The sequence below is a fragment of the Xyrauchen texanus genome, chromosome 47, assembly GCF_025860055.1.
Source record: "Xyrauchen texanus isolate HMW12.3.18 chromosome 47, RBS_HiC_50CHRs, whole genome shotgun sequence".
Taxonomy (NCBI): domain Eukaryota; kingdom Metazoa; phylum Chordata; class Actinopteri; order Cypriniformes; family Catostomidae; genus Xyrauchen; species Xyrauchen texanus.
In genome coordinates this window covers 27,543,617-27,559,593 of record NC_068322.1, presented here as the reverse complement: position 1 = coordinate 27,559,593, position 15,977 = coordinate 27,543,617, and positions in this window count along the sequence as shown.

Sequence of the window (15,977 nt, the reverse complement as noted above, 5' to 3'; positions counted from 1 at the left end):
CTTTGACATGACTACTGAAACTGAGGTCTGACTGTAGAGACACACCAAGATTCCTGACTTGATTTTTAGTTGTTTGACCCCTAGCGTCAAGGTATGCATTCACCTTGAGAACGTCATCTTTGTTTCCAAACACAATGACTTCAGTTTTGTCTTTGTTTAACTGAAGAAAGTTTTGGCACATCCAACTGTTTAATTCATCAATGCATTGGCACAGGGAGTCAATGGGGCTGTAATCGTTAGGTGATAGGGCTAAGTAGATCTGTGTGTCGTCTGCATAGCTGTGGTAAGCAATTTGGTTCTTTCTCATTATTTGGCTCATTGGGAGCATATAAAAGTTGAACAGGAGTGGTGCAAGAATTGAGCCTTGAGGGACTCCGCATGTCATGGACATCAACTCAGACTTATGGTCTCCTATACTCACATAATAACCTCTCCCTTCTAAGTATGACCTGAACCATTTTAGAACCATCCAAGAAAGCCCCACCCAGTTTTCCAGCCTGTCAAGAAGTATGTTGTGATCAACAGTGTCAAATGCAGCACTGAGGTCGAGTAGTACCAGTACTGATAATTTGCCTGTATCAGTATTTAAGCGAATATCGTTTATTATCTTTATGAGCGCTGTCTCTGTGCTGTGATGCGATCGGAAACCAGATTGAAAATTGTCAAAGTATCCATTTGAGTTCAAAAATTTGTTCAGCTGATTGAAGACAACTTTTTCAATGATCTTGCCTATGAAAGGAAGATTTGAGATCGGTCTATAGGTGCTTAATATGGTCTTATCCAGATTGCTCTTTTTCAAGAGGGGCTTGACAACTGCAGTTTTCAGGGAGTTTGGAAAACTCCCAGAGAGAAGTGAAGAGTTTATCACTTCTAGGAGATCTGCTTCTAAACAGTTGAACACACTTTTGAAAAAAGATGTGGGAAGTGCATCAAGGGCGCAGGTTGATGTTTTAAGGTGCTGTACGGTTTCTTCCAAAATTTTGCCATCAATTTCTATGAAATCAGACATAGTAACTACTTTCTCAGGTTGTGGTTTGATTTGTCTGACCCCAGCACAACTCAAGGATGTGCTGATCACCTTTCTGATATTATTGATTTTTTCAGAGAAGAAAGAAGCAAACTCACTGCACTTGCTGTCTGAGAGCATTTCACTGGGAATCTGGCTTGGGGGGTTTGTCAGTCTCTCTACAGTTGCAAAAAGAGTGCATGTGTTGTTTAAGTTGCTGTTTATAATATTCGAGAAGAAAGTCTGTCTAGCTTTGCCTAGTTCCATATTAAAAGCATGGATGCCTTCATAAATAGTACACTAGTTTTCTTATTTAAGCATCTCTTCTTGACAGACACAGATCTAGCTTCAATGGCAGGAGAGATCAATATATCAAAGAAAATACAGAAATTATCAGACAGTGCTACATCCTTAATAACAATCAATGAAATGTTTAGACCCTTACTGATAAGTAAATCTAGAGTGTGTCCATGATTGTGTGTGGGTCCATGTACATGCTGAGTCTGATCAAAAGTTTTTAAAACAGTTATGATTTCTTTTTCATATTGGTTTCTGCATTATCTATGTGAATGTTAAAGTCTCCAGCAATGGCAAAACAGTCAAACTCTGAGGTAATTGTTGATAACAGTTCTGTAAAGTCCTCAGCGAAGGCTGGAGAGTATTTTGGAGGCCAGTAAATAATGATAAGTAAAATGCGTGGAGCACCTTTTAACACACTACCCAGATATTCGAAAGACGGGTAAATCCCAAATGATATTTGCTCACATTGATAGACATCTTTAAAGCGAGCAGCTAAACCCCCACCTCTCCTACCTTCTCTGCAGACACTCAAATAAGTAAAGTTAGGAGGGGATGTTTCATTAAGGACTGTTGCATTACAGCTGTCTTCTAGCCAAGTTTCATTTAGAAACATAAAATCCAGGTTGTATGTGCTTATTAAGTCATTGACTAGAAGTGATTTATTTTTAAGTGAGCGGATGTTTCAAAGTGCTAACTTAACAGTTTTTGGCCCCACAGCAATCTTAGTTTGGCGTGTAATAGGCACCAGATTAGATGGGTTTGATGTATGGTTTTTGAAGGCCTTAGACTTTCTATGATGTAATCGAACAGCAATAGAGTAAGATACAGGCACACTGGGGTCCCGCTTGTTTTGTAAACATTTGAGAAAGTTACTGTTATCATAGCGGGGACCCAACACATATCACTGAGAGCTGGTATCAGTTGTTTTTGGTTCACCTCGAGCAGATGGAGGAGGGTGTGAGCCCTGGCGTTGTGGCAGAGGTCGAAGAGCTCTCACAGGAGGAGGGGGAGGGCGAGCTGGGCCCACAGGTGCTTGAGGGGCCTGACATTTTTTGCTTGATATCTGGGGGCTTGCAGCAAAAGAGTGGGATAGTTTGGTTCCAGCATACACCAGTTCTTCCATTTTCTCTGAGAAGCACAGATGTGGAGATGCTGGAGAGAGGGATAACGTGTCTGGTGAGAGGGGCTGTTGCTCTGGTGTTATCGGAGGCTGTAATGTGCTGTCCTGGTTTCCCTGGGTGTTTTCCAGAAAGTCGTCCTTGGGTGCTGAATCTTGGAGCAGTTCTAATATGTCACAGTCTGTCTGTGGTGAACTTTGTGGGCAGGGCTCAGATGAGATTGTGTCCATGAGCAGAAATTGTTGTGGCTGAGTGGTGTTATCATTGTCCTTGTGTGATTTGTCAACTGCATGTCCATTCAGGTGCTGAAGTGAAGTCCTGTGGTCATTCATACTGTGTCCAGGTGTGTGTGTGCCATTCAGATTGAGTGGATTGGCACACACTGCAGAAGGATGATTGAGGGAGAAGTAGATATTGTCCTTTAGCACTCTTGAACCAAGTTTGTTTGGGTGGTGGCCATCCTGTCGAAACAGTTGCCTCTGACTCCAGAAAAGATTGAAGTTGTCAATGAAGTTCACTCCTTTTATATTGCAGGTTTTTTGCAGCCATGTATTAAGCATGAAAACCTGTTTGTTCCTCTTGCTGGAAGTGGTCCACTGATGAATGTTTGATAGATAGATAGATAGATAGATAGATAGATAGATAGATAGATAGATAGATAGATAGATAGATAGATAGATAGATAGATAGATAGATAGATAGATAGATAGATAGATAGATAGATAGAAAAGACAGACAGATAAAAAAGACAGACAGATAGATAGATCGATCGAAAAGACAATACATACATACATACGGACGGACGGACGGACAGACAGACAGACAGACAGATAGCTAGGCAGACAGACACACAGACAGACTGATAGACAGACAGAAAATACTTAGATAGATAGATAGAAAAGACAGACATATAGATAGACATACAGACAGACAGACAGATAAAAAAGACAGACAGATAGATAGATCGATCGAAAAGACAAACAGATAGATAGACAGATATACATACATACATACATACATATGGACGGACAGACAGACAGACAGACAGATAGATAGGCAGACAGACACACAGACAGACAGATAGACAGACAGAAAATACTTTAGATAGATAGATAGATAGATAGATAGATAGATAGATAGATAGATAGATAGATAGATAGATAGATAGATAGATAGATAGATAAGACAGACATATAGATATACAGACAGATAGATAGATAGATAGATAGATAGATAGATAGATAGATAGATAGATAGATAGATAGATAGATAGATAGATAGATAGATAGATAGATAGATAGATAGATAGATAGATAGATAGATAGATAGATCGAAAAGACAAACAGATAAATAGACAGATATACATATGGACGGATGGACGGACGGACAGACAGATATATAGAAAAGACAGACATATAGATAGACAGACAGACAGACACAAAGACAGACAGACAGACAAACCGATAGAGAGACAGACAGACAGCCAGACAGACATATAGATAGATAGACAGACATAAAAGACAGACAGATAGATAGATCGATCGATCGAAAAGAGAAACAGATAGACAGACAGATATACATAAATACATATGGACGGACGGACGGATGGACAGACAGACAGATAGATAGGCAGACAGACGGAGAGACAGGAAGACAGATAGATAGATTGACAGACAGACAGACAGATATTTAGATAGATAGAAAGATAGATTTAAGACTTACAGATACAAATATATACGCACATACACACATATACACATTGTGGACATATTGAGAACTGCACTGTGCAAAACTGCTAAAAAGTGGATTTTTTAACACAGAATCACAGACAGTTTCAATGCTGAACCTTTAGGGGGCGTCCATGTAAGAACAGCCGTTCATTTGAAACATGACAAATACTTGCAAAAGAAATCTAACAGGAAAAATACAAACTATGTTCATGTTCATACCATACAATGATTTTCAACGTAAGTTATGCTGCTTAAAATCTTTATTTTACAGCAATGTTTTCAAAACATGCTGATTTTATATGGCCAGTTAAATGGACAGCCTTTGCTGTGAATGTCTGTCTCTCATCCGTGTCTAGAAAAGCACTTCATAAATGAAATGAATTATTATTATAATTGATGTTATTATTATTATTATTATTATTATTATAGTTATTCTTGTTATTATCCGAATTATTCCATCAATAAAACTTTCCTCGTGTAATTGTATAATTCCACCTGAATTATTCACTTTAATATTGTGTTTGCAAAATTCAGAATGACATTCAAAATAATTTCTGCAACAGTACACCTCTAAAAAACTCTTATCATTTGTGAGCACTTTTCCATAGAGTCACATTGTATAGACTGCCACCCAGTGGGGTTAAACAATAATGCGCCTATATGAAATTATTACGTTTTAGGCCGCCGTGTTGGCTACGAACGAGCGATCGTTCCCAATCTTTGTACACACAATCGGGTTCTTTCCATGAGAAACATATTACACTTTTGTGTGCCCAGGCCCAGGGGAACACATTTTATTACAGTAATAATATGCTTAATATAGTCTGGTTATATTAAGCCTCTGTGAAATGAGTAAGATTTAGGCCGCCGTGTTGGCTACAAACGAGCGATCATTCCCAAACTTTGCACACACTATGGGGGTCTTTCCACGTGAAACATATTACACTTTTGTGTGCCCAGCCCCATGGGAACCCGTTTTATTACAGTCACAATATGCTTAATATAGTCAGCATGCTTAATATGGAGTGGTGGTGGCGTAGTGGACTAAAGCACATCACTGGTAATCAGAAGGTTTCTGGTTCGATCCCGACAGCCACCACCATTGTGTCCTTGAGCAAGACACTTAATCCAAGTTGCTCTGGGGAAATTGTCCCTGTAATAAGTGCATAGTGGATAAAAGCGTCTGCCAAATGCATAAATTTAAATGTCCATTTCTGCTTGGCACCGCTGCGATCATGAAAGAGCTGCTGCTAGCATGTCAGAGAATCACTTTACCTGATCAAGATCACTCACAGACTGTGTCTGACCGCATGGCTGCCTGTCGGTGCATCACAAAATGGGTGGTTTTCATCCCCATAACCTAACCTAACTTCTTAACATAAACAACTTCTAAGCTAATAAAAGTCAAATGTATCATAAAGATACCATTTTATTCATCTTTAACTGTAAACTTAACCAACTTCTGAACATAACACATTTCCAAACTAAATACAAGTCACACTGATCAAAAAGACACAACATTTACACAATATAGAGCAAGTTAGACCATAGGAGAAATATGTGTTTGAGTCTAAATCAAAACTCTTAAGACTGATCATGGACAAAGGTTGATCACATATAGAAAACGTATACAACGTTTTAAAAAAAATCGGACCAATGGAACCAAAGTTAAAGAAGATGGCGTGGTTGCCATCAGCAGTTTCTGTCCTCTGTCCTGCTCTGTCCTGACCGAGGGCTGACACGGGCCCCCGAAAACACTCCACTCAAACCTACACCAATCGACTCCAAAAGCCCCCAAACGCGCTCCTAGCACAGTCCCCCAGGACACCACCGGGACACCACCGGGAAACCAACCACGCTGTCAAATTCCGCTACAGCACGCACCATATATGATGTGGGCTATAGCGAAGCCCCGTATCTCCGCGAGTGTACCTCCCAGAGTCACGGGGCCAACACTGGTCTTCTCGGCAACCCCCAGGCCCACACCGCCAGCACCTTCAGAACAGCAGCCACCCACAGACAAACATTTTTCCATAGACTGACATTGTATGGACTGCCGCCCAAGCTATTACCATGTGCTGGTGGTTGGGAGCAGAGGGATTCAAGCCTTTAAGTTGCATTTTTAAACTTTGAAGGGTCGTTACAAATGTAAATCTTCGTGCACTCCCTAGACGTTTACAATTCGAGAGCTCGCTGGCGGATTGTTCCCTTTAATCTATTCCTTGAGTTTTCTTCAGTTGGTCTTAAAAAAGGATTTGAATTGTGAAAACCCATCGCAAAACAATGTAGTTACAATTTGAACTCACTGGAGCCTCTTCACGTATCGCTATTTATTGTTATTATATTGTTTTTAAAGCTCCTCTTGTCATAATAAAATTCATCATCCCTTCACTTGTGAACTCATTTCTAAAATGCAATGGTTATCCGGCTTCATCAAGTTGGACACGTTGAGAGTTGCAATGTCAAGTCACTTTTTCTGGTTGACTGTAACTTCTATATTATGTCTTTGATGGGCATAAAAAACAAAAAATTATTGAAAAGTCAAAAAATACTTTCATTGTTCAACCTTATATAGATTTAATTTTTCTCCCTCTGGCTTTTTTTATATATATTTTCTTTTTAATAATTGTTGTATGTGTGTTATTAAAAAAAAATAACTGTTCTTGTTCTGCAATTTTGGACACAATTTTATGTAAGACCTTGGCATGATTATTCATAAAATAAATAAATAAATAAGTTATCTTTAAGGAAATCTGAATTGATGGATTGTTATTGTAATCATGACTCAGCGATTGAACCGCGAAGGGGCTTTATTGTATTTAGCAGATTTCATTTCAAAGGGCAAAACGCCCCTAACAAGTGTGTCATCTCATTATTGTGGCAAGATTTGATGCCGTTTGTATTCTTAAAAGTCTTTCAAGTCCTTCGGTTATTTTCTGATGCATTTGTTTTTGGAACAATTTCTTTAATATTTACTGGACTCAAGTCTGCTCTGCTCGCAACAAAATAATCTCCTCCTCACAAGCATGGGCCGATAAGTTTCATGAAATGATAATAATAATAAAGGATTGAGTTTTTCCCACCCAACAATTCCTACAAAAACATTTCAGCGTTCTTGTGAAAAATGCGTTCATTACCACGTCTCCTTTACAGTCGTATTCATGCAAATCTTAAAGGTGTGCATGTGACTTTTTTAAACCACTCAAAACCTACGTGCAAATGACTCTTCTCCCTTTTCAGCGCTACATTTCCATTGCTCTCTTCTTCTGTTCATCTCTCCTCGTCACATGAAAGCAGATGGAATTCTGAATTCGATGACACCAAGCTTGGCAAAATCGGACCGACCGTCCTAAAGATTTATCTGTGAAACAATCCAGCCAATCAGATTTGATATGCAAATGAGGGTGGACATAATGAGGGTGAAAGTCGTAATTACCTCTATAGAGACAGAGCGCAACGCGTCATAATCTAAAGACCACGCCCCACCGGGCCCACCGCCTGACACTCCCAGCACTTACACTCCATGTTCCCTCTCTCCAGAGTACTAATCACCCGCACCTGAAACCTGTTCCCACATCAATCTGCCTCACAACATATAAGCTCCGCTCTCCATTCACTCTTTGTCTGATCTCACACATGAACATAGACTCACTTACCTGCTCCTACTCCAAGACGTTTCCTGGTTTTCATCTAGAGCTCCACGCTCCTTCGTTCCAGCAACGTTCTACGAGATTCTCCTCTCTAACGCTCCGGCATGTTCAAAACTCCTAACTCCAGTTCTCCAGCATCACGTTCCCGTGATCACCATTCCGAGCTCCGAGCTCCTTCATCCCAGCTACTTTCTATGAAGTTCTCCTCTCCAACACTCAGGTGTGTCCAAGCTCCTCACTTCATCGCTCCTTCATCAAGTTACCTTGATTTCCACTCCATTGCACTGCGGTGTGCACTCAGTTTCTCCAACTCCCCTTTTCCCTTCAATAAACTACACCTCCGGGTTCAAAACTATCTTCGAGTCTGTGGTTCGGTTACACCGGGGGGGAAAACAATCCAACCGTCTCCATTGACTTTGCATTGTGAGAGGCTGCCTCCTTGTCATTTAACATATAACAAAAGACAGAAAAATGCCTAAAAGCTGCTGTGTGACAAGGTGTACAGCAAACAAGCTAAAAAACAGAAATAAATTTTGATAAGCTTCCGAACCGTAAAAGCCAGCCTTTAAGGAGACAAAAGTGGATACAGGCAATAAGACGTGAAGCATCAGCAGGAAGAGTGGGTAAATTGTGGGATCCTGACACTCAGTATGTCTATGTGTGAGGTAAACATTTTGTCACTGGTAAGTCAAATATCCAAATGTCAGTTTTATATATTATATTTATGTAAGCTAAGCTGTAGCATTTTGACAGTATGCAACTTTTAGAATGTGGATAAAGCAGAAAGCTTCTTTTTTTTTTTACAAAATCATGTCGCGTTCCAGTGGGCGTAGTTCTCAGAGTAGCTCGAGAACTAGTTGCGCTCTGTCTCAATTGATCCACTTTTATGTCCTGAAACAAACAGATTTTTGGGTGTCGACAGCTTATAAAAATGTATTTCTGGGTTATTTAGCTTGTTTGCTGTACACCTTGTCACACAGCAGCTTTTAGACATTGTTTTGTTTTTTGTTATAAGTCATAAATGACAAGGAGGCAGCCTCTCGCAATGCAAAGTCAATGGAGATGGTTGGATTGTCCCCCCCCCCAGCGGACTGGGGTTAGCGCTAGTGGACTGATGTAGAATTATACTTTCCCACTTACAACTTTAAACCTATGGTAACTTTATTTAAAAAGTTAAGGGCAATATTTGATGCAGTTTATTTTCTCACAACAACAACAACAAAATGTTTACAAGTCCTTCTGTTATTTGTTTTAATTTATGTCATTTTTGGAAACATTTCTTTAATAAAATGAAATGGACTAAAAAAAAATACTCCTCACAAACAAGTAAAAGAAATGTAAAGGGTCTTTCTATATTTACTTGGGTTCATTTCGTTCATTTGTTATTTATAGTCTTACAGTAGGAATCGTCTCGGGTTACATGTGTAACCCTTGTTCCCTGAACGAGATGCTGCGCTTTTGCTAAGTGCTATGGGGGAACAATCCTGCATTGTGAACAGCTGTGAATTTGTGTGTAACACGTCAATGAAAATTGACTGGAATTTATAGCCTCGGCTGGTGATGATCATTAGATGCACCTGTGGCCAGGCTATAAAATAGAGGCGTCACCAGCGTGTTGTCAGATACCTTTTTCTGAAGAGCAGTCCTGGGACGTCCCTGTGTGGCAAAAAAGCGCAGCATCTCGTTCCGCTTTTTCAGGGAACAAGGGTTACACATGTAACCCGAGACGTTCCCTTTACAAAAAGCTTCACTATGATGCTGTGCTTTTGCTAAGCGCTATGGGGAACGAAATACCCACGCCGCCGCACTGGGGCTGTCCGGACCCCTACGGTTGTGAAGTGTGCTCACAAAAACGCCAGAGGTCTCAGACATGAGCTTGATGTCGACTCAAGGACGTAAGAGCCCGGAGTAGCAGAAACATCTAACCCATAAAGTTCGATGAACGTGTGCGGAAAGGACCAGCCTGCCGCATCACAAACATGTTCAGGCATAACTGATGAATGTGCGCAGAGAGGACCAGCCTGCCGCAACACAAACTTGTTCAGGCATGAGCTTGGGATGTCGACTCAAGGACATAAGAGCCTGGAGTAGCATGAACATCCAAACTATAAAATCTGATGAATGTGTGCGGAGAGGACCAGCCTGCCGCATCACAAACCTGCTGCAGAGGGACCCCTCTAGCCAAGGCTTTAGAGGAGGCAACCCCTCTGGTGGAGTGAGCCCTGACACCTACTGGCGAAGCTTGACCACGCGCCTCATTGGCCAGGGCAATAGCATCCCTCACCCAATGTGACATAGTCTGCTTGGTAGCGGCCGCCCACCTGTTGCGGCCCCCATAGCAGACAAATAATTGCCCTGACTTACACCACTGGCTAGTGCGGTGGACATTTGAATTTCTATTTGAATTTATTGAAAGGATAGCCCCTTGAGATGTAACATCTCATTTTCAAGGGGGTCCTAAAAATATAAGCAATATACAGCACAGACAACATAAAGCAAAACAACATTACAAAACAAAACTACAAAAACAAAAGCTCAACCTACTTCCCACACTCTTGTGGGCTTCCCACACCCGCAACATAGTTTCAATACAAAATCTCAGCATCATACAGCATCAACATAGAGCCACATAATATCAGCAAAAGATCCTCAAATGAATCTCAAGTATAGAGAGAAAACAAAATAAAATCAGAAACATAGACAAGTTATGAAGACATAAGTCTGAAGGGCACGGACTGGGCAGAGTCCGTGAAGACTTTCCTGCTCCGGCGTTAAAAACGGCGGGGAGCAGAAGGCTTCCAGAGTGACAGGGTGTAGTGTCGAAAAAGGCACCTTAGGAAGGTAGTCAGGATGAGGATGCAGGATAGCTTTGGCCATACCTGGGGCAAACTCTAAACAGGCTGGCAAAACAGACAGAGCCTGTAGATCCCCGATTCTCTTATGAGAGGTAATCGCCACAAGAAAAAACATCTTGAGAGTCAGACGTCTGTCAGACGTCTGACTCTAGAGGTTCAAAGGGGGTCTCAACCAGACCCTCCAGGACTATTGCTAAGTCCCATGAGGGAGTTCTGGTCCTAACAGGAGGCCTCAGTTGCCTGGCTCCAAGAAAGAAGCGAGCGAGTATAGGGTGCCTCCACAAAGGCACCCCGTCCATCAAGGCGTGGCAAGCTGAAATGGCAGCCACATAAACCCTGAGAGTAGCGGGGCATATGCCTGCTGACAGTTTTTCCTGCAGAAAGTCCAGAACTGAAACAATTTGGCAGTTAACTGGATCTGCACCATGTAAACTGCACCACTTTTCGAAGACACCCCATTTATTGGTGTAGATTCTTCTGGTGGAGGGAGCCCTAGCACTAAGAATGGTCTCGATAACTTCAGGCGACAGCCCTGTGTCCCTCAGTTGGTACCCTTCAGGGGCCAAACATGAAGTTTCCACAATTCGGGCCGGGAATGAAATATCGTCCCCTGTGCCTGAGACAGAAGGTCCCTCCTGTCCAGAATCGCCCAAGGCGAGCCGTCGAGAAGAGATATCATCTCTGAGAACCAAATCCTGTTCGGCCAGTGATGCGCTATCAGAAAGAGGCAAGACCCTTGCTGGCGAACTCTGGCCAAGTCTCCCGGGAGCAGAGAAACCAGAGGAAACGCATACAGACACATTCTGGGCCATGTATGCGCCATCGCGTCCCGACCCAGGGGGGCTGGGTGACTCAGAGAGAAGTGGAGGGGACATTGCGCAGTCTCTTGAGAGGCGAAGAGGTCCACTTCTGCTCTGTAAAATCTCTCCCAAATTTGTTGTAAATTTGTTGTACTGGAGTTTCCACTCGCCCCTCAGTATGTTTTGTCTGGACAGAAAATCTGCTCCCACATTGAGGCGTCCAGGGATATAAATTGCCCTGAGTGACAGGAGCTTGTCCTGGGCCCAAAGGAGAATCCGACGTGCCAGAAAATCCAGGTGGCGAGAACGTAGACCTCCTTGATGGTTTATGTAGGAGACTGCTGCTATGTTGTCCACCCGCACAAGGACATGGCAGCCTCTCAGATGTCGGAGGAAGTATTTCAGGGCCAGAAATACCGCCATCAGCTCGAGGCAGTTGATGTGCCAATCGAGCTGATGACCCTCCCATTCCCCTTGGGCTGGACGACCACTTAAGACCGCACCCTAACCCGTCAGAGAGGCGTCTGTCGTTAGCATCCTGCGACAACATGACGCACCGAGAGTGGGACCCAAGGTAAGAAACCGGGGTCTGAACCACATAGAAAGGGAACGAAGCGCTCGGCACGTAACCCTTGTTTGCCTTAGGGGACTGGCCCTTGGATGAAATCCCCTGGCTTTTAGCCACAGCTGAAATGGTCTCATATGGAGAAGGCCCAAAGGAATCACCGTGGACGCAGACGCCATGAGACCTAGTATTCATTGATACTGACGAACAGTGCAACTTTGACCTAGCCTGAGATTGCTCAGGGAGTTCTGGATGGACCTGACACGAGCGGGAGACAACTGTGCCCGCATCGTGATCGAGTTCCATATAATCCCTAGATAGGTAATTTCCTGGGTCGGAGAAAGAACGCTCTTTTGGACGTTGAGACTCAGACCCAGAGAACCTAGATGAGCCAAGACGATATCTCTGTGCTGAACTGCCAGTTCTTGAGACTGTGCTAGTATCAGCCAGTCGTCTAAATAATTCAGAATGCGGATGCCCTGGAGTCGCAAAGGAGCCAGTGCTGCATCCATGCATTTCGTGAATGTGCGGGGTGATAGGGCTAGGCCGAATGGAAGAACCCGATACTGGAAGGCTTCGTCCCCGAAAGCGAACCTCAGGAACTTCCTGTGCTGTGGCAGAATTCCAATATGGAAATATGTGTCCATGAGATCGATCGTGACCAGCCAATTGTGATGTTGGATCTGAGGTTCGATACATGATAGTCGAATATAACGATGTCGAGGGCACGTGAACGCGTGAGGTATAAGGTTTCCTCCACGAACGAGCAAGCTCATCATGGAGGTCATCAAAGAAGGGAAGGGACTGATGAGGCGTTCCCTTCCCTTGGCCACCAGACAGAAATCTGTCCTCTAACTTGGAGCGTTTGGGGGTTTCTTGGTCACGTGGCCAGTCTAACTGAAGTCTGGCCACTGCACGAGTAACCACATCAAGTAACTCTTCCGAGGATTTTGTGTCATGCTTTGAGTGCTCTGATGTGGGTAACTCAATATCTACAGATCCAAGAGAATCGAGGTCCCCCTCGTGAACTGAAGAGGCGCCGGAGCGCGCTTCAAGATCACGCGAAGGACCAGCCGGATCTGGGGAGAGAGCGAGCGAAAGGGGCGTACCCGTCTCTCGCTCCTCAGCCAGATCCATACGAGAGCCCCACGAATGAAGTGTGGGTGCCGGCTCTCGGAAATAAGCGAGGCGAGCGCGAAGCCCTGCCCCGCCCTGCCCCAACGCGAGAGCCGCGTGCTATTCCCCAAAACAAACAAAACAAAACTCATGCGTGTCCTTGTCAGTCATGTAACGTTGAAAAGGAAACACACATCGTTTGCTCTGTTTCTCCGCCATTCTCTTTTTTATATATATATTATCTTTCAGAGCAGAGAGAGAAAGGAAAGAAAGTTCTGTGCACTACCTAACAATTTCTAACTCCTAACAAAAGGGAAGAAAGTTTTTTAGCGGGTTTGTGAGACACACAGCACAGTATGCTCTGAATGAAAAATATCTGACGACACGCTGGTGACGCCTCTATTTTATAGCCTGGCCACAAGGTGCATCTAATGATCATCACCAGCCGAGGCTATAAATTCCAGTCAATGTTCATTGACGTGTTACACACAAATTCACAGCTGTTCACAATGCAGGATTGTTCCCCCGTAGCGCTTAGCAAAAGCGCAGCATCATAGTGAAGCTTTTTGTAAAGGGAACAAATAGAGTAGTCTGTTTTTGACTTTGTGGAGTAGAATGAAGTTGCTGTAAACGACCACTAGATGGAGCCTCGATACTGTTCTACTTTACCATTCTTGTTGAAAAGATAGTTTAAAAGAATCAGATGACTATTGTAGTACATTCAAACTCTCAAGTTCACTCTCATGTTCATAAAGTACAGCATACCAAGTATATAAATTGACTAATATAGGGGCTAATTATTTGAACAGCAGCTGGACATTTATTTCACCTGCAAACGCATGATGCTAATCAGCCAGTCCGATGGGCTTATTATCCTGATCCGAACAGTCACACCAATAAATGAGAAGGGCTAAAAATCCAACTACTATATGCCAAATGGCCACTCTGAAAGGCTAAGCAGCCAAAGGCTAATAACAGGATATAGTTAAAATAAAAGTAGTACTACATAGTACTACTGTAGCAAATCAGTCTGATTTTGAAAATCTCTGATATTTGATAGTCATAAATAGGCTTTTGGATCCAGAAGTTTTCCCCCGGCCCCTGTTCGGTAAAAGGCGCATGCGGGAGAAGGATTTTTATCCAAAGTTATACATTTCCAAGGCTGTACAGCTAAATACAGAGGCCGAGGTCCGTTCAAACAGGTTCCCGCACTCCTTTTCGCACCAAATTCGGATATGTCGGTCCCTGGGGGGCCGCGAGGCGGAACACTGGGCCCCAGGTCGCAAAGTCTTGACCGTTAATACTCTAAGTCGTTAAAATCCGACTTATAGGGGCCGGGATACGAGTTGGGGATCCAAAGGTCTATCTAAGCAATGGACCGATTTGCCACCCGGCCGAGGTCTCGGGTCGCTCGGCTGCCGGTTTCCTGCACTGTTGCAGCTACAGCTCCAAAACTGGAACGGGGGGCTCCGGGCGGCCCCCTGATGCTTTAAACAAAACAACTAAATGTTTACAAGTCCGTCTGTTATTTGTTTAAATTCATTTCATTTTTGGAAACATTTCTTTAATACAATTAACGGGACTCAAACAATACTCCTCACTCACCATATCCACTTGCCAACTATCATTTAGACAAACTGATACAAACCTTTATATGTGAAACAGACATAATACTAATTAAATAATGAGCCCGAGAGGGGAAACTTTACCATTCTTGTTTAAAAGATAGTTTAAAAGTATCAGATGACTCTTGTAGTGCGTTCAAAGTCTCAAATTCACTCTCGTGTTCATAAAATACAGCATACCGAGTATACAAATGAAACAATCCAGCCAATCAGATTCGATATGCAAATGAGGGTGGAGATAATGAGGGTGAAAGTCGTTTTTACCTCTATACCTAAAGATTTTTTAACCCCAGAGGGCTAGGGGTTAGGGTCAACTAGTGATTTAACCCCAACTGATTTAAGCGGACTGGGGCTAACCCTAGTGGACTGATGGAGAATTACACTTTACTACTTACAACTTTAAACCTATGCAATATTTGAAGCAGTTTATTTTCTAAAAATGTTGTTTTCTACAAAATATCCTTCTGTTATTTGTTTTTTTATTTATTTCATTTTTGGAAACATATCTTTGATAAAATTAACTGGACTCAAAAATACTCCTCAAATACAAGTAAAAGAAATATTGTGAAATAATAGTAATAAAAAAGTTTAAACATTATTTAAAAGCTTTATTAGTTAGTTAGTTAATTAGTTACAGACAGACACACAAAACCAGACACACACACAAAGACAGACAGACAGACAGACAGACAGACAGATAGTGTTGTGGCAAAAAATTATTAACCAACCATTATCACTGCGTAGAGACACTCTGAATCAAACAGTCTTTTAAAATTATTTATTCTTGCAAGAAGGACCCGGTCATTACACAGGAGTTAATCTGTGCCTTGAGTGGGACAGAGAAAGGGAGGGCTGACTTGTATTTTATACTCTTTTATTCCAAGGTTGTCTGACAAAAGCAGATCCTCCCCCTCTCTATTCCTCAGACACAGGGGCATTCCCTTGCAATGACTATTACTGATCAATGAGTATCAAAATTTCTACAATTCCCCGCTTTTTATCATTCAGATTACTCAATCACAATAATAAACAATAAGACAAATTTTAAGTCATATCATCACACTTACACTCTTCATCTCTCGCATAAATGATCCCTCTCTTAAACATTTGTGAAATAACATTTGGAAAAATAAAAAGCTTAGGCTGTTTTTTGTGGGGATAGTCCACTAAGTATTAGCAAGCAAGTAAAGACTTTATCTGAAGCCGGGCTAA